The sequence below is a fragment of the Castor canadensis genome, chromosome 1 (assembly GCF_047511655.1).
Source record: "Castor canadensis chromosome 1, mCasCan1.hap1v2, whole genome shotgun sequence".
In the NCBI taxonomy this organism is placed as follows: domain Eukaryota; kingdom Metazoa; phylum Chordata; class Mammalia; order Rodentia; family Castoridae; genus Castor; species Castor canadensis.
In genome coordinates this window covers 48,774,229-48,797,905 of record NC_133386.1, presented here as the reverse complement: position 1 = coordinate 48,797,905, position 23,677 = coordinate 48,774,229, and the positions used below count along the sequence as shown (strand labels likewise).

General features: G+C 36.1%; 1 protein-coding gene and 1 pseudogene across 6 annotated transcripts in view; one reads left to right on the top strand and one right to left on the bottom strand.

The window, feature by feature from the left end:
* Hs3st5 (heparan sulfate-glucosamine 3-sulfotransferase 5) overlaps positions 1-23,677 on the bottom strand; it is a 286,031-nt gene that overhangs the window by 88,749 nt on the left and 173,605 nt on the right. The gene's annotated exons all lie outside the window — the stretch shown is intronic.
* LOC109677595 (centromere protein N-like) lies at positions 6,424-7,489 on the top strand (annotated as a pseudogene).

The window sequence follows — 23,677 nt, the reverse complement described above, 5'->3', positions numbered from 1 at the left end:
CTATCACAGTGAAATAATAATAATGCCTACTTCAATAATAATAATAAGATTATTATAAAAGTCAAATGAGTGACTATCCATAAAATATATAGGATAATGCCTGGAGTTTCACAAGCAGTATACAAATGCCTGGCGTAATGATGACTATCATTGTTAACACACATGTTGGTTGCAGTGGGAGGTCACTGCCTAGCTCTGCATTTGTGTTTCTCTTAGGAACTTGTGCATGTTGGTTGCAGAACAGGAGTCTATCATATATGTAGTATTATTGCTATTCTAAAACTAGAGCTTGTGGCATGAGATTCTGAAGAGAAAAGCAAGTGGGAAACCAGCAGGCAATATAAATGCACTCCAAGAGTTCCCCGTGGCAGTTGTGTTTACCACCTTCCACTCTAGCCTGAGCAGACGGGCACATAACTGTTCTTGACAAGATTGATTACTTGAGTATCAAAAGAATTGCTTTCTATATTTTTAGGCTGAAAGTTTTTCATTCTGTTTTCAACTATACGAAGACAAACACACATGGTATTCTCAAACTTTGGCCATCTAATCATCCTTGAATGACCAATATGTTTAATGAAGTAATCACAATATTAACAATATCCCCCAGTTTGTGTCAAAGATTTGAACTTTCAAATAAGATTAATGCATGATGAAAGTCTTTGGTTTATATCCTAAAGACTGTCTTTGATAAGTTGCAGAATGCTCCTATAATAGGGCCTAAGATTAAATTTTCCCAAAGGAAAGGACCTTTGGGAAAAGGACTGAAGGACCAAACATGAACATTTAATGACCATCTAGAAGATAGTCCTCTAGTGAGTGCATGCACAATATACAAGCAGAGAGGTATAAACTGGAGGTGGCAGGCCCAGAAAATCCACATACAAACATACTCTAACCCATTGGTGTCAGATAGATCCTATGACAGTGCCTGACATAGAACAACTTCTCAGTAAATGTCTTTGCCCACCAGGCCTATTGCTCTGCTATTAGTCAGGATGTGAACAGTGAGAGCCTTTTCCTGGTTAAGGCTCCCCTAAGCCTGGATATCATGGATATTACTGGTATTAGTGGATATGACTTTCAACTGTTGACCTTTTGTTCACTCTGGTTTCTCTACTTTCTGTTGATTCTGGTTCCCGAACTGCCCTTGCTTCTTGGCATCCCTCATTGCTTATTTCAGTCTTACCTCATACATGGCTCAAAGGCTGTCCAACTAAGACAAAAGAAAACACCTCATGCTGACCTTTCATCATCTTTTCAGAAGAGTTTATTTATTACAGAAGATTCTCTCTCAAAATGGCTTTGTGTTTCTAGTTTCACCTCATGTGTTATTTGCAATGGCCTCACAGTAAACCTGCCTATCTGAACCCTGGCTTAAGGCAAGGCTGAAATGAAATGACAGTTTGGTTTGGAAAGCAAGATCCTCAAATCAGAGGATGGGAATGATGGGAATGCTCACATGGGGACACAAGCTGCTGGGTTGGAGGAGGAAATCTGGAGAGAAGGCTCATACTAGATGGACAGGAAACAGGATGCTGAAGAGGTGAAATGGGAGGAGTCAAACCTACAGAGCAAGCAGAGTCAGGAACACTACAGGGGAGAAAATGCAGCAAATGCAGAGGTGAGAATCCGTCTCAAGCCGTCTGAGAATCACATGTGAAAGTGAATGCTTATATTAATGTGCTGTGGGAAGGTTCACAGAGCAAGATCATGGCTATCAGCCACCAAACCTAGCTTTTGTTCTGGGCTGATCAGTTTTGACCAGGTGTTGTACCTATCTTAGCTGAATTTAAAGAACTGGTAGAAAGTTGTATTGATTGAGATGTCACCAGTATGCCTTGTCACCTTCAAGTCAACGGACAGCTGAAAGAAAGGTACATTTTAACATTGAGGTGAAGCGGATTGTTATTGGAGACTGAGTAAGTAAATGGTCCAAAACTCCTCATTTTCTTTCTTTTAATTTTATTTTTTAAAATTTTGTTTTATCATTTTTACTTATATGTGTATATATTTGGGCCACCTTCCCCCTGCCCCACCTCCAGGCAGAACCTGTTCTGCCTTCTTGCTCCTGATTTTGTTGAATGAAAAACATAAAATATAATAAGAAAAACATGGCATTTTTGCTAGTTTGAGATGAAGATAGCTATACAGGGAGATTCCTGGTATTGTTTCCATGCATATGTGTATTACAACCCAAACTGGTTCATCTCTACCAAAACTCTACACTAGTTCCTAGTTCCCTTCCCATAATGGCCTCTGCCAGTTTACAATTACCATATTTGCTTCTATACAGTGAGCATGTCAACTATATTCAAGTTTTTGGTTTCCTTCCCTTTCCCTATCCCTCCTGTGCACAGCCTCCCCTTAGTGTGTGTGTGTGTGTGACCCATGTCCAATAGTATTACTGCATTTTTTTAGGCCTATAAAATGGGGGAGAACATGCAATTTTTGGCTTTTTGAGCCTAGCTAACTTTGCTTAAGATGATGTTCTCTAGTTCCATCCATTTATCTGTGAATGACAAAATTTCACTTTTCTGTGTGGCTGAATAAAATTCCATTTGTGTATAAATACTACATTTTCTTAATCCATTCATCAGTAGTGGAGCATCTTGGCCATTTCCATAGCTTGGTTTCTGTGAATAGTGCTGCAATAAACATGGGTGTGCAGGTGCCTTTGTAGTAACATGATTCATATTCCTTTGAGTATATCCCTAGAAGTGGTATTGGTGGATCATATGGGAGATCTATTTTTAGTTTTTTAAGAAGCTTCCATATTATTTTCCATAATGGTTGTACTAGGTTATACTTCTACCAGCAGAGTGTGATGGTTCCTTTTTCCCTGCATCCTTGTCAATATTTATTGTTCTTGATGGTAGCAATTCTAACAAGAGTGAGGTGGAATCTTAGTGTGGTTTTGATTTGCATTTCCTTAATGGCCAGGATGGTGAGCATTTTTTCATGTGTTTTTTGACCATTTGGATTCCTTCCTTTGAAAAAGATCTATTTAGTTCAGTTGCCCACTTCTTTATTGGTTCATTGACTTTTAAGGAGTTTAGTTTTTTTGAGCTCCCTGTATATTCTGGTTATCAGTCCCTTGTCTGATGTATAGCCAGCAAAGATTTTCTCCCATTCTGTGGGTGGTCTCTTCAATTCAGAGACCATTTCTTTTGTTGTATAGATGCTTTTAAATTTCATGTAGTTCCATTTGTCCATCCTTTCTCTTTGTTGATGAGCTGCTTCAGTTCTACTGAGGAAGTCCTTGCCTATACCTATTGCTTCCAGTGTATTCCATGCTCTTTCCTGTACTAACTTCAAGGCAAAACTCCTCATTTTCAATAGAAAGAATTAGCCTGATTTGGATAGAAGATTGTCTTCAGTATTTCCACTATAATAGGAATAGCAACAACAACAGCACTAACTCAATTGCATCTTCATATGCCTTTTCCCTTTAAGTCATAATTTTTTAACAGGCAGTCTCTGACAGCACAGAGTTTTTATCCTGTTGGCCAACCACAAAGACAGCTAAGTGGATACTTCATATAGAATTCTATGAGCACTGTTGAAGGGTGATTCCTTTTTAAAAATGAATGAGTGACAACCAGCAAAACCCCTTGTTCCTTCCTATTATTGCTTATACTCTCTCTACAACAAAATTAGAGATAAGGGCAAAATAGTTTCTGCTGGGTATTGAGGGGGGGAGCGGGAGGGGGTGGAGTGGGTGGTAAGGGAGGGGGTGGGGGCAGGGGGGAGAAATAAACCAAGCCTTGTATGCACATATGAATAATAAAAGAAAAATGAAAAAAAAAAAAAGAAAATTCTAGCAAACTTCTTACTCATTGACTCGAAGAGTATTTAAGATGAGTCACTTGCAAAGAAAACACAAAATGCTCTAGAGAATTGTGTTAAAGAAACTTTTACAATTTCTACTGTTACTGAACACTTATTATTTGTCATGCATTATGTTAAAGCTCAGCAAACTATAACCCATGGGCAAAACTTGTCCTACTTCTATTTTTATAAATAAAGTTTTATTGGAACTCAAAAAAAAAAATGAATGAGTGAATGAACAAATGAATCAATCAATCAATCGATAAATAAATGTAATCAAATTTGTTCCTTAAAGAGAGATTATTGACTGGTCTAAACTGACTAAATTCTGAGACTGTGAGAATTGTATTATTAAAGAAAGTTTAAGTCTGACCCATAAAAGTCTGCAGTTATTCAATTTAAGGCCCAAAGAAAGGGCCTTGTCACTTCAGATGTGGTTAAGTAGAGAAATGGACAAGAAGATCTTCTCAGATGGAAAGGAAGTTGATGGCCAAGTGGGATTTCTGGGGTAATAAGCAAAGGGTCTAGTCCCCTGGGAGGGCAGAAAGTATTTGAAATTCCTGAGCAGTAGGGAATCATCATTGGTATGGATTGGGATCTTCTATGTGTTTCCCAACCTTTCCTACACAAATGGTATATATTGGGACTACAAGGGAAAAGTCAGACAACTTGACTGTATCTATATCATCCACATGTAGGAGTTGTCTCTGATTCTCATGGAAAAGATGATAAGGAATTTGCACTGCATGCAAAGACTGGGCAGGATTTTGAAAGCACACAGTTACTTGGCTATCCAGAGACACAGATTTGTTGGCTGCTCCAAACTATTTTCTAGCTTCCCTTGCAGCTAGATATAGCCATATGACTGAATGCTCACTAGCAGGATAACAGCTAAAATGATGTATGCAACTTCTCCATCACTTAAAAAAACATTGCTGACTTGCATTTCTGATCCTCCATGAGCAGGAGCACTGCTATAGCAGTGAACTAGCTTCAGTCATGAAAATGAAGTTAAATGGCGACAGTATAGAGAGAATAACCTTGGAGTGACCTAAAGGATCACAGGCATGCTACCAACCTGGACTGCTCACTCACAGTGTTAGGTTAGTGAGAAATAAACATCTATAGGTCAAGCACCCTAATCCAGAAATCCAAAAGCCAAAATGCTCCAAAATCTGATCCTTTTCGAGTACTAACATGGTGCCACAAGTGGAAAATCCAGTACCATAAAATTTTGCTTCATGCATAAAATTATTTAGAATGTTATGTAAAATTACCTGCTGATGATGTGGGGAAAGTGCATATGAAACATAGATGAACTTCATGTTTAGACTTGGGTTCCCTACCTAAGCTATCTCATTATGTTTATGCAAGTAGTCCAAAATTCAAAACAAACCCTTTGAAATCCAAAACACTTCTGATCTCAAGCATTTCAAATAAAAGGTACTCAACCTGTTATATTTAAGCTTCTGCCATTTTGTGTCTCTCTGTTATAGCAATATATATTCTCCTCTGCCCCAATGCATGAAATCATGATTTCAGAATGATTTTATATGAGAACAAACATAAGCACACCTCTAGACTTTCTGAATTTGAAATGTGAAATCTATGTTAGCAGGAGTTTTCCATCTGGGGTCTGTCACCCTCTTTCCCTTGAAATTATAAGAAAAAAAGGAAGAATATACACTCACCAAGGCTTCATTTCTATCACTGCTCAAAAGTAGCCCTGAATGAATTGAAATGGTGTCTAAATAGTGGTAAAATATGTTTTCTCTCATATGTAGAATATAGACCTAACATAAACACAAGCAATATTATGAAAAACAGATTATGCTAAGGGGAGGTCATATACAAGAGAGGGAGGGTAAAAGAAGGAAGCTAAGAAGGTGAATATGGTTGGTGTACTTCTTACATAGGAATGAATATAGATTTTTTTAAAACCTGTTGAAGTCACCTTAAGAGGACTAAGGTAGAAAGGAGAAAAATAGAGGGGATGAATCAATTTAGGTATAATACAAATACATGAAATTTCCTTTGTACCTACTTAAACAAAAGTGTCTTTTTCTTTTTTTAGCAAAAAAATAAGAAAAAGAGGTCAGAACAGGTCCTATATGGTGAGGGGGACAGTACCAGTGGGAGAGGGGAGGCTGAGGGGACAGGATGTAGGAGGGTGAATATGATGCAAATATTGTGTACACATGTATGTAAATGGAAAAATGAGACCTGCTGAAACTATTCCAGGAATAGGGGGAGGAGGGATAATGGAGAATGATGGAGGGGGTGAATTCAACTATGATATACTATAAGAACTTATGTACATTCACAATGTACCCCCAGTACAACAATAAAACAACAAACAAAAAAAAATAAGAGAAAGGTTTCAAATACAGTTTCCCTGTGTTAAACCAACTTGTTAGCTAAAAGGAAAATGAAGCTATCTGGTTTATGAGGATGCTCCAGTACTTTTGGCTAGTGTTATTTTTAATACAAGAATTTGTATTCTATAAGGGGAACTGCCATTGGGGGCTGTGAAATCTCCTCAGTAGAATGGCTGATGAGGAGACAGCTGGAAATGTGGGCCGTGCCTAAAAGATGGATGAGACTGTTGCTGAGTTTATTAGAAGGACCATCTTGAAAATCCTCATGTATGAAATGATGACAATCCTCAAAGCCTAGCGACTCATCCCACTGAAAAAAATAAACACTGGCTTAGAGTCAAAGGGTAAAAAAAAAAGATTTTGTCTGAAAACCAACTGCAGACTATAAACTCTTGGCACAGAAAAGAATGTCTGGTTCAGGACTTGATTCTGCTATGCGAGGAGAAGCATCATCGCGAGTGTCAATGGTGGGGCCCTTTCAGAAATCTTGTATACTCAAGTTGATTGGCACCAGAAACTTTGGGATGTTTTTCAGGTTAGTAAAAGAACAGATGAAGATGTTGATCTTTTTGATATGGAATGATTCAAAAATTCATTTAAGAAAATTCTTCATAGAGAGCATTAAAAAATGTGACAGTCAGCTTCAGAGACTCCAAGGGTAAAGCAGTCTGGACTCTAGTTTCCTGGGGGAACACAGAATTCAAAGACAAACCAATACAAACCTACTCATGTGGTGTATTATCCCCAGACTCTGTATGCCTTCATCCTTTCTTCCAGCCTGAAGAGCACGATACTCCTGTGGGGTCAGGTACTCACTGTTGCTAGCAAACACCATCAGATAGTGAAAATGGACTTGAGAAGCTGACACCTGGACTCTCTCAAGGCTATTGTTTTTAAACAGCATAAACAGATGTTTGAAAATCACAACTCTACAGAAGCTCTTCAAGAAAGAAACCTTAGATTAGCTATAATGGATTCCAGGATCATTCATGAAAACACAATAGAAAAAGAGAGAGTCCAAAGACTTTTGGAGACTATTCTCAACCATAACTAGAATTTGTGTACTATAAGATTGAGATGAAGTTCAAAAGTGATGTACTTGAGGACATCTTGGCTGAGAGGAAAGACCCCTGTGGTGCCAGGTGAAGTTCTCCAGCCCACATGTTCTGGAAACACTGAAATTCTTAGCTCCAGCTGGCAGAGCAGATGCACTGCTTTCACCATTGCTCATTTGCATAGCCAGCAAGGGAAAGAATTATTTTAAAATTAGAGATAAATAAGTTACATGGGTTTTGTAAGCCTAGTGACTCCTTGACTATATTGCACGTGTGTTTCAGTTAATGGCTAACTGGATAACTTCTGTCTGTTAACTTGTATTTTAGGAATTAAATCTTGATATTGAAAATTTAGAAATGTTCATATAACTGTTGGGACTGACTGTTTCCTCCTCCCTGGGTGGTCTCTCAGCCCTTTTCCAACTGCTAAATATAGCAGTTGTAGACATTTGAGATGTGACACTACACACATGTCTGTGTACACACATGTATGGCTCCAGAGTGACTAGAAGGGCTAGAACACTCTGAAGTCAAGCATGTGGCAACAGGTTGGACCTGTTTACATTGTGTTTAGTGTCATTTTCCCCATGCTTGCCTTTCCTGGAAGGTCTAATTCCAGTTGATGGTTTTTAGGGAATTTCTCTTAAGTCTTGGATCATGGAACGATGCACCAAGAAACTATCCCCAACTCAAAACTTCTAGGAGCATTATAAAATTGGTCCATTAAGTTATTATTGTAGAAGGTTGCATACCTGATGATTCACTTATAAAATAATTGTTTCACAATCTATTTTATCATATATGTAGCATTCAAACTGACTGTTATACAGATTTCTGAATAAAGGTAATGAAAAACTTGTAAAAAAAGAATTTGTATTCCGTAAGAATTAGAGGGTGGCTAATTATATATATATAGATAGATAGATATAGATATGTATCTCTATAGGTATCTCTATAGATATATATATATACACACATATATGCAAATATATGTATACATATGTGTAAATTATTGCTGTCACCATTCTAACTGAAAACTACTAGTTTGTTCAACATTTTTATATTAGTAGAATTAATAATATTTCCAATACAATGAACTGCATTGAATGTCCTAGGGAGTTCATATTTAACTTGTGCTGTTATTCATGAACACATGGTATTGACACCGGCTTAGATGTCACATAGCCTATGTCTTCACTGCCATCAACATAAATAACACCACCGGTTCCATTAAGTTCTACTGTACATAGTACAGAAGGGTTGTTGTTGCATGTTTGACTTCTTAAAGTTTTTTAAGATAGGCAATCTCATAAACAAATGTATAGAAACCAAGATGCCCTTTTGATTAAGTACATAAAATAAGTACTTATTTCATAGATAAGAAGTGTCCTTTAGAGGGAGGATAATCTAGGGAAATCTTTACAATTAGACCTTAATAGAACTAAAGGGGAAGTTCCTGTTTCATTTTCTTTCAAGAGGTTTTGTGAAGAATATGAGGTTCACAAGCTGTTTGGGTATGGTGGGGGGAGGGAAAGACGATTTGCATTCTATAGTGTACAACAATAAAAAATGGTTCATAGGGAGTAATACCCGAGTGTAGGAGTTGTATTCAGTAACTGCAATAGAACCCTGAAAGAAGAAATTTTCACTGTGGGCCTATTTATTTATTCATTATAAGCATGGAAGGAAAAAGCCCAGCAGGTATGATCAAGTTGTCTTACATGAATTATTATGGAAAACTTGTGTTTTGGGCATTTTCAAAGCTGAAAATGTTTCGCTTGTTCTTGAAAGCAGGAATGCTAGTGTTACCAGGAAGATAAACATCCCTAATATGTTTCACCTTACATTTTTATAGCTTGTTCAAAGCATAAATAAAAAATCACAAAACACATGTTTTCTTGCCCCTGTAAATTTCAAAGGACTATTTTTCAAGTCATTCAAAAGGAAGCTGATTTTGATGGATGATGAGGAAAAGGAATGGCATGAGCCTTATAAATTGACCATGTTGCATCAGAATTTTTTGGTATTGTTTATTTGGGGCAACATGATTTGGCCTGCAGAATAGCTATCTGAAACCTAGTAATAAAAATCTTTTCTATTAATGGGGTTCCACTGGGTTGGCTTTAAGATCAAATGTCAGCGTTCTTTGATCTTTGTTGTTCTGATGTTCCCATTATGTGGAACAGAATTCAGCAGGTGTTTGATTGTTTATCCAGTAAAGGGGAAGGTGAGCTGGGATTAAATTGTTATGACATAGCTTTGTTTTAGGCCTGCTGTCTCTGGCTGAATTTGGAATAATTGTGTTGCTGCAACAGCAATCTTGCTAAGTATAATAGGACTCTGAAAAGCTTGGCTCAGAAACTAATGGGCTGCAGCTACCATCTGTGGGATTGAAACTTAATGCTTCTAAAAGAAATACTCATAAATGTAACTAGCCATCTTGTTGATTAGCTTTCTGGTGGACAGGATTCCAGTTGCTACAATGAACCAGCCCAACCTTTCTCTGAAAGCCAATGTAGATGAATAACCATTGATTTCTGAATAAGCATTTGCCCTATAAGTTCCAATCTATCCGAAGCCCCTTTGAAAGAAGACACAATTAAATTATGTAAAATGTAGAAAATTGTATCAACACTTTGCAACTGTAAATTAAAGTAGGAAAACATATGTTCTTGTGCCAATGTTTATAAGGTCATTTTTACTAACTGAAAATATTCAACCATACTCTTACATTCTATTCTCTATGGCTGGCAATTTCAAGTTTATGTTCCTTAATTTATTCAAAACAAAAATGCAGTCTCAATTCTCAACATTAGCATGCACTTTTCTATTTTTAAAGAAAAAAGAGTTAATACTTGCAAATACACTTGTGTTTTTTCATTGCACACATCCACACAGCACACACTACTTACTGCTAATAATTCATTAACTATTACTAATACATCTCTATTCTTAACTTCTTTACTTTTGACTCTAGAAATTTAAGATTTTGAGAACTTCATTCTATACTGAAATTCAGTTACAAGTAAAATTTTAGGTAGTTAGGAATAATTCCATTGCTCCCTGAGCTGAGCATGAACTGGAAGAAGACTCTGAAACCCTCAGGCATCTTACAGATTTATTTTTCTCATCTTTCCTCTCAGAATTTCATCTTGCAGCCCAAATCTAGAGGCTAAAGTGGATTTGCTGAGAGTTTGTTAGGTTAGGGGGTCAGTGCTGACTATATTCTCTACATGTACACACTTTCTCTTCCTGTGGCCCCATTTCCCAGTGTAGGTGCAATCCCAGGGGCCTGCCTCTTGCCCAGTCAGTTCTTTCTCAGCCAGGAAGGTTATAGGAATTCAGCATCTTATAGTCTTTGCTGCTTAGGGTCAAGCCTATCCTTTGAGACAGCAAATCTTCTGACTTGTCTTGGTTTATTGGTTTCCAATTTTGTTAACTGAATCTGCTTGGGGAATCTGTCTGAAAACGTTCATGTGCTTTAGTTTCCCTTATATTAGCGATGTTTTAACAATCTAATCCCAGTTAGCCCAGTCCCAGTCTCTCTCATTCCTTTTGATTCTATAAGGAGTTGAAGTCTTGCCTCTGACCTCAATTCCATGAATGGGACAATATACATCTACTTGAATATTCCTATTTGCTACATTTCACTTGTTCATTGAAATATTCCTTTATTGCCCTGATATAGTTGGTAGTGAAAATGTGGTCACTGCTGCATTCAGATACCAGAATCTATCTCCTGTCTTAGACTATCTCAGAGTAATAAGAGATGTATCTTGTTACACATTACATGTTGGCAAGGAAGTGCCAGTTCTCCAGTATAGCTAACTGAATAATGTCAATTATACCTAATAAATAAGAATAGGTTGGAATATTGACATATTTTATTGAATTTCCACTATACTTCCTAATGCTGTCCTTTTTTTCCAGCAAAATACTCTTCCTTCCCACCCACCTGTCAAAAAATTCTGTACCTTCTTTATGGCAGGGTTTGCCTGATTCTTAGTTCATATTCATATTCTCAAATAGGCAGGCTCCCATCATATCTTATTGGTACGGTGATCAAAGTTTTTTCCTGGTTTATCATGCTCTGTTTTATCTTAACTTTGTTAATTCTTCCATGCTCATACAGGTACAATACAAGGGGTAGTATGTTAAAACTATGCAGCTAGTTACAAATATAGGTAATTTTCACCTCCTTTTCTTCTATTTCAAGTTCCCAGAGCTCTCTTTTCATCCCTATGTGTTCTACCAAATCAAGGTTTCATGATGCATCAGCCATAGTCACTTTATTAATCACTATTACTTCTGTACTCATAGAAATCTTGCAGCTTGGACAAAATCAGATCCATATTTAGAGGAGGAAACTAAGATTCAGGAAGGTTAAGATTATTAGGCTCTTTAGTACTCAGATTTTTCAAGTGGGCAACAATGAGCAAGGAGGAACTACCCAAGGGTTCAAGGGGATTGAGTACACAAAGTGTTAGGAGGGGTTCAGTGGGGAGCCTTGAGGATTATGGGGAGTTTTAATTTCCAGGTCATGTAGCTGGACAGAAGCACAGGCAAATACAGATGTTGGAAGTTTAGCTTTTGGACTTAGTCTATTAATCAATGGCAGGGAGGTAGAAGGGAAAGTTGATGTCTGAGTATTTAAGGCTATGTCTGGAATGGTTCATCTCTTGGCCAGCTCTGACCTTCTGTAGTGTGACTACAGAAATCTGTGATCAATTATTGCTGCCTTCCTGGAAGGCAGGGACGGGAGAAGAGAGTGGAATCATGCCTATTTTCTTATTTTGCTCATCATAGTTTCAGATCAAATCATCCAATGGCACTATTTATTTATAACTAAGAAGAACTCCAAAGAGAGCAAGCTGGTAAAACTTGGATTGATGTTTTAAAGCAATGCTAATTGTAAATGTCACCTGCTTACTATATTTGATTAAAATCCTTGATTGGCTTACAAAGCCTTACAACTAGAGAATAGATTTAGTCTCTGGCCACTCTTCCTTCCCCTCACCCAGTCCATCTGGTCCTTTCATTTGGGAAAGGTGGGGGTAGGGACACATAAGCACATAGCAAGTTCCTGTCTCAGACATTTGCTAGTCATGTTTCCTTCTCCTGAGATGCACTTCACCTAGGTATAAGTAAGGCTTGTTCCCTGTGACTTCAGTCACATGTCATCTCACAGGAAAAGTCTCCTATGACTGTGATAAAGAACGTGAGACCTCTCCTCTCACACCCTTGGCACTTTCTATTCTCTTTACTGCTTTATTTTTCTCCTTGAGGAACAAGTTTATGCTAATTACTTTGTAGCACAATATCTCTTATGTTTAACACTGATGTGTTTATTATATATTGTATTTTATTATGGTACTAAATTTTGATAATGGCTACTTTATCTTATGACTTAATAAAATGCCTCTTTCTTCAACCCCCTCCTTGATTTTAAGTGCCTTGCAGAGATGTAAATAATAGGACATAAATAAATATAAAGGAGAAAATAGGCTAGTAAAGTAAAGGTGTGGTAGAATTAGAGAAAACAAAAAATATTAGTCATCTGTTAATCAAACCAGTGGATTCTAGTCAAAAATGTAAACATATTACTCATTAGTACCACTAAGCTCTTGCAGAAAAATACCTGTTTCAACCCAGGTCTTGCTATTTATTAGACATATACTTAAGCAAATTACATAATTTCACAGATTCTGACATTCCCTTTTGTCAAATGGATGTCACTATTGTGTTGACCTCATGACTTTGATGGAGATTAAACGGGAACAGATTGTACATTTAAGTCCTCAGCCTAATGCTTGGTATGCCCTGAGATGTGTTCAATCTAGAGAGGTGGGACAATGCTGTGAGAGGTAGGAAACAGGATGAGGGGCAATAGTTCTGCCACAGACCATGCCAACTGCTCTTTTTACTTAATTTGAAGCAATAAAACCACTGTGTGACGCAGTGACCATGAAAAGACCCATTATATCATGCAGCTAAGTCACCTTATATATTTTTAAAAGGAAGATTCCCCAAACACTATCCTTTTCAAATCTCTCCTGAACACAAATGTCATATGCTAAATTGGGCTTGGGCTTGGTGTGAAACTGAATGATAAACATAGCCTAAATTTATAGATTGAAATGGAAATACTGCTTTCACATAGAGTTCCTATAATGCCTTAAACTAATTTGCTATGCTTTCACCCTGGTGCACCCACAGGAACTGCCTCTTGAAATGAATGAACTAGTCTGGGTGGATGATAGTAAATAAAAGCCACCAGGAAAAAAATCCTGAGGAAAATTAATCTTCAACGGTGGAATCGAGCAGGGAAACAGAACTGTGCTCTCCTGCCTGTGATTTATAGCATGTGCCCTCTTACTCACAATAATGAATCACTGACTTTTCCTCCATAGCCAATTCCCTGAGTTTGACTCTGCATATATGTACATGCAAGGGCAGGAACAAACGTTCTTTCATTTGGAATTCTTTTATGCTATACTTCCACATCTTTTTGCTCTACTATTAAAAAATGTCCGAGAAGAATTTCTCCAGAGACTGTCCTCCCTTACCCCATTCCTGCTTCTCTTTAAAATTTTCAACTGAGGTTCACCAGAAGGCAAATTTTTAACAACTGAATTAAGGAACAAATTTAGATTCTTTTAATGAATATTTAATCAAATGTAAATGGCCAAACAGTGATGAAAAGTCTATTATGATGAAAAGTAGTAAATGTATTATATATATATTACAGTTATGGTATTTTAAGATATGGATTTTTAACAGATAATAGTGTAACTATCTTTTATGGTTGTATAATATGCTATTGAACAAGCAAATTTACCTACAATTCCATCATCTCTTAGTTGTGTTCATTTATTATTTGTGCCCTGGCTTGCTCAAAACCAACTTCTTTTTTTAAAATTCATTTATTCAAATGTGCATACATGTGAATACATGCCTCCTCCCTCCTCCCCCCCTTCAGTTCCAGGCAGGTCCTGTTCTGCCCTTATCACTAATATTGTTGAACAAAAGACACAAGCATAATACTTTTAGTGAAGTTTCTATAGATCTTCTTGTTGCCAAATCTGATGGTTACACTCTCTACTCAGGTTTATTTCACATCTTGGTAGCATGTGATACTATTGATTATTCATTCCTTTTATCTGAAACATTTTATTCCATTGGTCATCATGAAACCACACTTTTCACAGTTTTTCTATCACCCCCGTGGCTGTTTGTTCCCAGTGTCTTTTTTGAAGTTTCTATTCTTCCACCCATATCATAAGTAAGGTTTTTCCCATGTTCTAAGTCTGTCTATTCTCACTCTAAGCTCTGCTTAAACAATCAATTCTATGGCTATGATTGCTATAATTATTGTGTTATTTATATCTTCATATAAGTCTGCCTTTTGGACTCAGAGCTAGTTATTCAACCCTTACAGATAATAATAGGTACTTCAATCTTTACCCATGCCAGAAGAATGCAGCATCTTCCAATTTGGCTGGTTCATTCTGCGTTGTTTCCTTTGGTGACTAGGGTGACTATCTATCTCATTTTTCAAGTTAAGATCACAGGTACCACCCCAGAGCTACAAGTGTGGTACCTTCTATCCATCCTCTTCTCCCTGTTCCCGTTTGTGAGACCTGAATTCAGACCATGGTTACCTTTTTCTTGGTTAACTGTTCCAGGCTCCTCACTGCTCTTTCTGTCTCCTTTTTTTTTCTATCCAATCTATCCTCCAGCTTGAACCAATAGCATTCTTTCCAATCTACAAATGTGATCAAGACACCCAAATTTAAAACCATTCAGTGAGAGCAGAATGTTGGTTGTCAGGGACTGAAGTGGAGGTGGGAGGATGAAGAGATGGTAGTCAAAGGGTACAAAGTACAGTTAGACAGAAGGACAAATTAAAGAGATCCATTGTACAGCATTGTGATAGAAGTAATAATGAATCATGTATATGAAAATGTTAAGAGAGCTTGATTATCTATTTCACAATGTAATACATATATCAAAAGATTACACTGTACACTGCAAATACATAGAATTTTCATTTTAAACTATATTTTAATAAAACAAATAAAAATAAAATCATTCACTGGCTGCTAATTATCTTGATGATAAAGTCTAAAATCCAGTCTGTAAGGCCTTAATGAACTGGTCATGACTTGCCTTTTTAGTATTATCCCCTTTTCTTCTAAAATTTATTTATTTTAATAGGTACTTCTTATTATAATTATTAACACATACTAATTATACATATCGATGGATTTCACTATGACACTTCCAAACAGGCATATATCATGCTTTGGTTGTATCTTTTATTCTGGAGATATTTCCTTTTCTTTTCTCATGCAAGTTTCAGGTTTGAAAATCTTCACTTCTAATCCTGTTTCTTCTGCTTGGTATATTTCTGTCCATGCACATTCCTTATGGGAATGCTCCTATGCATCTGTCAGTCAAGCCATCACTTCCTCCAGGAAGACTTAGTGAAGTGAAGCACTCTCCCATACAAACCCGTAGTGTCAGAACCTTCTCTTTATGCCTGATCCCACAGCACTGTAACTGCCTGTATACTTGTAAAACTCAACAGTTTCTGTGCCCAGAGGCAGAGTCTGAATTATCTATGGTGGAATACCTGTGTCTTACCTAATACACAGTAGGAAGAAATATTTATGGGAAAAAATAAAAGGAAGAATAAAATCTCATTGTTAAGTTCTAATTGACTTTAAAGAATGTCTGTCTAGTCATACATTATGACCAGCAGAATCTTTACTCTCTTTACCCAGAAGTTGGAAGAATTCCCTTCTTAAAATTGAAAAATTAAAATGTCACTCACCACTCACTGTGGCATAGTTGTCACTTGAAGACTTTATTTATTTATTATTATTAAACTTCAAAGTACTTCACATTTGCTAAGTCATTTTGTTCTTGCAGTGATCTGTGAGGAGTGACTATTATTTTCTCTACATAACAGATGAAGAAAATAAGACTAAGGGAGATGAATGATTTGGCCAAAGTCAGTTGGCAAAGCCAGGATTCCATGCAATGCCCATAAAAAGCTGGTCAACAAAATGGATAAATGTGTTGGACAAAAGAATATTGAGGAGTGTATATACCTAAGTCCTGTTCTACTTCACTAAAAATAACTGGGAATACCAAAGAAAGGGCCTCTTTTGTATTTGGCTAGTTTTTACTACCAGCCTGGTAAAAAATGTCCTATATTATATGGGAACATATAATTGGCCAAAACAGATCATTTTCCAGCTCTTCAGATATCAGATGTTGTAATTTCACTACTTAGCATAAAACGTGAATGCTTGGTTTCATTAACAGTCATTCCAGATATAAATGCAAATAGAGAAATATAACAGACAACCAGATTGCTGATTCTCATTATCTGCCTTTTGTTGGAACCTATGCTTCTGTTTTCCACTGTAAATAAGTACCAAATTATAGAAATCTAGATCTGAGAGAAACCTAGAAACTATTTGGGCAATTCTTCTCAATTGTTTTTAAGTTTGAAGTCCAAAGAAAAATAACCAGCAACTATAAAAGATTACCAGGACTCATTAAGCCTGGCTGGATTTCTCTGTGAAAGCTGAATCTATACTTGTCCTATGACCTCTACTCCTAGGAATAGACCCAATGGAAATGCTTTATTTTCACCAAAAGACATTTATGACAATGCTCATAGAAGCCCCTTTTTTCTTTTTGCAATGACTGCATACTAGAATCAACCCAGTGATCATCAACAGTGGACTGCGTAAAAAAATGTGATGTATTTAAATAATGGAATACACTATGCAGCATTGAGAACAAAGAATAACATGCAACTATGTGGATGAATCTCAAAAACATTATGTTGAGCTAAAGGAGTGATGATCTTATTAATATAAAGTTTAAAACACAGCTTAACCTAATCGATGATGTTGAAAGTGGGGAGAGTGGTTACTAAGGGTGAAGGTAAGAGCTGAGTGTGTATGTGGTAGGGAATGTGATTGTTACAATGCTGGTGACTTCTGTTTCTTGATCTAGCTAGGTACTGATTACACAGATATGTAATTTTCACTTTGTGAAAATCTAGTAAGGTTCATACTCCTGATGTGTGCATTCTTTCTGTAGGTATGTTATATTTCAATAAAAATTCTAACCTCCACCTATCCATAAAAGAAGCTTTAGCGCTCACATTATTGCCTAATATTAAGAAATTTTTTGGCACCGTGGGAAAATTTGTGGAATGTTTTGAATCTTAATTCAGCTAAAATTAACATTTGTTCCATTCACATCAACAAAAATAAATACTTCAATATTGAACATGTTTGCTCAAGAAACAAATGTGTTTGATGAGAAAACAAAAACTAAAATTTCCTTTGGCAAGCATTATTGGACTGGAGGTGGCAAATGCAAAGCTTCTGAAGTGTTACTGAATTTGCTTACATGCTCAGTTCATGCAAGATCTAGAATTTTATAGGGTTGTATTATTTTTTGAAAAACTACGAGGATAAAAATATAACAGGAATAAAAAAGGCACACTTTCTAAAATGTTGCTATGGATATATCCCATCTCCACACAAGTTACAATGCCTGGCACATACTAGGCATTTGCATATCTGCTATCTGAATGAATATAGTACATGAGAACTCTTTAGAATGTTTCTGATCAATATGTCGAAGTACAATGAATATTTTTATTTGGTTAAATAGGAAATTACTTATACTTTCTTACTATCTTAGTAGACATATAGTAGAGAACAAAGAGTAGGTGAAAAGAAGCTTCAAACAAAGCTCTAATATTATTTTACAAAAATACTTGTAGGTTATTGAATATTTCTAAATGATGTATGAAGCAATGAATCATTTAAGATAAAGATATTTCATTTTAAAAAACTGAAAGTCATTAAGACTTGGAAAATGACTTTTAAAATTGCTCCTCCCCCATTACATTTAGTGGGAATATTGAAACAGAAATATTATTTTCTCTGAAAGTAGCTATATTTTAAATTGGTGTCAAGAAAACCTTAGAAAATATTAGCTTTTAGGGCAAAACACTTTCAATTCATATTTTCTCCTTTTAAATAATATATTCTTACTATGACTCTAAAACCTGTCTAAACCACCATTAACATTTTAAAAGAAAGTTCTCTGGTTCTCACTAAACTGAAATAAATAATATCTGACAACAGCATTAGAGAACATAAACATAAAATTACCTGTTATTAAAAACTGAGCACATTTTTCTCAAAGAAATATATTACTTAGCTGTAAAATAGTATGTTTGCCATTCACACTAATGTTTCAACATTATGGTTCAATCTTCTAAAAAGCTGACATGGAAAATAATGGTGTAATAAACTAATTCATCATAATGTGCAAAAGAAACTTCTGGAATAAATTGTAATAACCTTTCAAAAACTAGCAGCTTTTAAAAGTATTAATTTCTACTCCAAATAATTGGAAAGGACACCTGGGTGGGTAGGCAATATGTTTTATGGGATTGCTCTGTCAGGAGCTCAGACTGTCTCTGGATTCAGCAATGACCGTTTAGCATTGGATGACAGTGAATCTTGCAAATGGGTCTTCCTAGATGATGTTTGCCATAAATTACCAAACTCAAGTCCCCTCAAGGTCAGCCATATGAAAGGCCAGGTATCAAATGGCCTTCGTGGAGACCTAAGTGGCCCTCAGGTTTCTCATAAATGGACAATAGTTGTGTTGCCTGCCATAAAATCAACTTAATGGACTGACAACATAAATTACCATCAAACTTTGACAACATTCTTCCCTAGGAAACAGCTGAAGAATGCTTTTATATCAAAGCTGAGGAAAATGGACAACAATACGTTTTGGTCTATACCAGATCGTAAATATTTTTAACAATGCTAAATGTGGAGGGGTGAATTAATATTAGAAACCACAGTATGTTTTACCTGATGCATTAAAAGCAGCATCTAAATAATACTAATGTGACACTTGTTTTCTGAAGTAACTGATAATATATATCATATAGTAATGCAATGCTCTGTGTGTGTGTGTGTGTGTGTGTGTGTGTATTTAGGGAGGAAGATTCCATTTGCCTGGCATTCAAAATTTTTTAGACATAAACAACTAAAAGTAATAATGGTTGTGTTCTAATCAATCTTATTTTATTTATATATTTCACTGGGCTCAGACAAAAGAGATAGGTTCTTTTATTATTAGCATATATTAATTGAACAAAGGGATTTCATTGTGATAGTTCCATATACACACATCATGTACTTTTATTCAGTTTTCCCCCTCTAGAGGTAGATTCTTGAATTCTTATACTACTGTGGATAAATCATTACCTCACTTTCTCTTGTGCTCTGTTTCTCCATCTGTACACGTAAAATAATTATCGTGCAAAGAAAATCTGAAGATACTGAATTAATTTTGTGAAGAATACATCCTAAAATCCCCATATTACTTGAGAATCATATCAATATATTTGTAAAAATAATCTACTCTACATTTAATTCACAGTTTTTAAAGTCAATTTAGTAGAAAATATAGGAGCTAAACTAAGAAACTGAAATTTTGGAGGTAAATAAAACATCATTGTTGAGATGAATTTTCCTTACCCAGTTAATTGTGCTGACATTCTGTCACTGCAGTTATTATTACTAGTTATTATGCTAACATAAAGCTAAAATTATTGTCTCTGTCAATTTTTAAATAGTATTTAATTTCTCTTGAAATATAAGAAGTTACTGTAGATTTTGCTTAAAGAAATGATACAATGAATGACGACAAGAGTTTGTGAATCCAATGGCTACTTTGGCTGTAAATATTATATGTTCCATGAATGCTATACACTTTGTAAATTGAAGAATTTGCCAAATAAAATTTGAAATTAGTGTACATGGTGTTTCTGGTCATCACCTTGGCACATGTCTTCCTTTATACCATCTTTTACATTTATTTCTTTTCTTATATTCCCATTGCCATTTCTGTCCAGAATCTTATCATCTTATACCTGAGTTATTGCAGTAGTTTCTTTGCCCTGTTCTCTTCCCACCAATCCATCCTGCCTAGAACTGCCAAATTAATCTTTTTAAAAGCACTATTTTAATTATGTCATTCCCCTGTTCAGAATTTTTCAGTGACTCCTATCACCTGGAGTCCAAAGGGCAGAGTCTTTAGGTAGAGTCACAGTCTTTGCCTGACTTCATCTCCTCTTCCATTTGTATTTCCTCCAGCTTCCCTGCACAAACTTTCAGGGCAGTAAATGTATTTGTTGCCTCACAATCTCTACCACAAGAGACCTTTTTTTGAACCTTTCAATCCAGTTAGCACCTACAGCTAGACTGTTGGAACACTTTGTCTCTTTGTTGTTGTTGCTTATTTTGTATTAAACAATTTATTTTGCAGCTATAATATTACATTATTTTTGGTTTTGTGGTTTAATGGTTTCTCTGTCTTTTCTCCCCAATTAATTTATAAACCTCTTTGAGGGCAGGTTTTGCTATTTTTGTGTTCTCATTATCTGTCAATGTCCCTGGCATGATGAAAAAAGTTGACACCCAATGGACACCTATAAAACAAATGAGTGCAAAGCACTGCTCCAGGCACCTCACAAGATTGGGAAGACAGCCATGCAGTTGTGTGTATAACCTGCCATAGTTTCAGGACAGCAATTTATATATGTGAACCAGTTGATCTGAGCATAAAAAAATTACTTTCATTATTGGTTCATACTGAAACTCTAGACTATGAAATACAAGCTGTACACATGGATTTATAGTGCTACAATTTGAATTTGAAGCAAGCATGAGCAGCAATAGAATATAAACAAAGCAGTATATATTAATTGAACAAATACTTTCTGAAAGTTCCTTAGATAAGACTCATTAATTTTTAAATAAAACTGAAATCATCCCAAGAACAATTCAACAGAAAAATATATGTATGACATAGTCTAGAATATTTATTTTATAACTCAGACATATATTTTGCTTATAATATTCTATAATAGAAAGAAGATGGATTTTGTAAACCAAGACCTGAGCTGGCAACTTGATTCTGCTTCTTACCATTTTACATGTGTACCTCAGTGCCTTTGTACTTTAAATTTCTCATAGGGCAAATGGAAATAGTATTAATTTCTAATTCATCTGAAACTGTGGATGAATGGACTCTTCTGAGCTGTTTATAAAAGTTGATTAATTTAAATCCCTTAGTACATGTAGCCCAGTACCTGGAACATTAATAAATGTAGCCATTATTACTGTTTTTGTTTTGAGAGTATTTGTTTGTTTATTTTATTTTTACTAATTGCCTTCTGACCTCCCTGAAATTTAAAGAGCCTCAGAGTCTGAACAGGCCTGAGTTTGAATTTTGGCTCTACAATATTATAATTTACTAATCTACTTATTAACGTCTCTGAGCCTCAATTGACTGAGGTATAAGAAGAGAGCAAAATCTCTTCACAGGAACGTTATGAATACTAAGAATGAACTATTTTAAAATGTCTAGCATAGAGCAGGGCACTCCATGAAGTGCCATTATAACTTCTGAGTGTTTTCGTATATAAATACCATCCTGCTTTGTGTTGAAGAACACATGTCCATGACTACTTTTTAAGTAAAAGAGGTAAGAAAGTTTTTTTCTATTATGTTTCACTATCTTGAAAAAAATATAATTCAGTGTCATAAAAATGATTTTATAAATGTTTGAGTAGTGACTTATAATTTATACATCTTTGTAACTGAGGAATGCAACCCCAAAATATGTCCCAGATTAGCCATTTGTTGCTGTGTTTCCACAGTCATTATTGCTGCATCTCATTCTGTCAAGATTCTTAATAACTGACAATAATAATAAATTGCAAATACTAAGCAGACTATTAAAATCTCAAATGTGTTACTGTGCTAGGCCTATGTTTTTAGAAATACTTGGCAGTCAAAACTGGTCAGACAAAATTGAACAATTGATCATAGATTCTTCATCTCAGCAGCAGATCTCAGAAGCAGAGGCCTCCTCTAGGTTGGCACTGACAGAAGACACAAAAAAGCAGTTTCTTAATTTCTCTTTGATTCCTAGAATACTTTCAAAGTATCATCTGTTACCTATTCTCACCCCAGTTAAAAGGTAGTTTTAAAAAACCTAGTAGGTGGTGTCTGAAACTTATCACACTAGCAAAAGAACATGAAGAAGCATGGGTAACTAACTTTCCTAAATCTAAACAATTGCACTATGTCATATGCTGAGATTAATAACATTATCTAAACTCAGTAGGAATGCAATTAAGTGCTCTGAAAGAGAAAACACCTCACAGTTTATGAGACTGAGCTGTTTTCACTATGATAATAACTGAAGCATGTGCTTACTAACTCATCAAATACATATACTTCCCTTCAATAGTTACCTGCTCAAATCAAAACATCAACCACAACTTGAAGTGACATTAATACCACTGAAAACCTGCTGAAGAGAAGACTGTATCCTGATGAGGCTCCTAGGGTGTTTCAGGGACTCTGGAGGGTACACATATAATTTTAAAACCATGCATTTAAAGTGTTCCAAATGAGTAGTTTGCCATTCAATTACTCCTTATAAGGTTCCACATCCAACAGTATTGATTACCAGTGCTCTACCCTATGTTCAGTTCTTGGTTTGGTTACTATGATCATAGAGCCACATGTAAACACACACATACACACACACGCGTATATAATATTAAAAGGGTAAGTTCCATTTGACAACTGAGAATTGAACACAGTTTGATTCGTGTTGGTAATAAACCATTGGAAAACCCTTTTCTAGGTATGCTCCCAGAATCTGCACACAGGTATGATGCTTCTATATCTTGACTTCTGCTTCTTTTTGTTGTATCAAACTCCTCATTACCTGCCAGAAATTTGATACCAATAGGGACTTCTTAACTGCTTCAATGTTTATATTTATCAGACTCATCATAACTGTAGTCTATGTTTGTTGCATCTTTAATCATTTCAAAATCATTTTACCCTTCATCCTCATGGTAATGTCATGTGAGATGAGGAAACTGAGGCACAGTGTTATGTGAGAAGCCTGAAGTGACTTGAAGTTAGTGTCAAAGCAGAGTACCTGCCTGTGACTCTGAATCCAGGCCTTACTTTGTGGGGAGCTGACAGGTGTATTGAATAAGCTGCGTGCTTGAGTTTGGCACAGCCCCAAACTGCAGAAAGGAACAAGTATAGTTATGCCCAGTAAAATCGCACGGTTGATTGGCACAGCCTCAGCTGCAGAAGTGCGCAAAACGCCGTACAGCTGTCTTTTCCTTTAATGTTTACATTTGGAGAGAAGCTGTCACAGGATCACGGTGTCACGCTCCGTCCCCGGAGAACTGCCTCTCTGCCTGGTGTTGCTACTGCATATAACGCACTGTAGGTGTTGGGGGGGAGGGGCATTGGT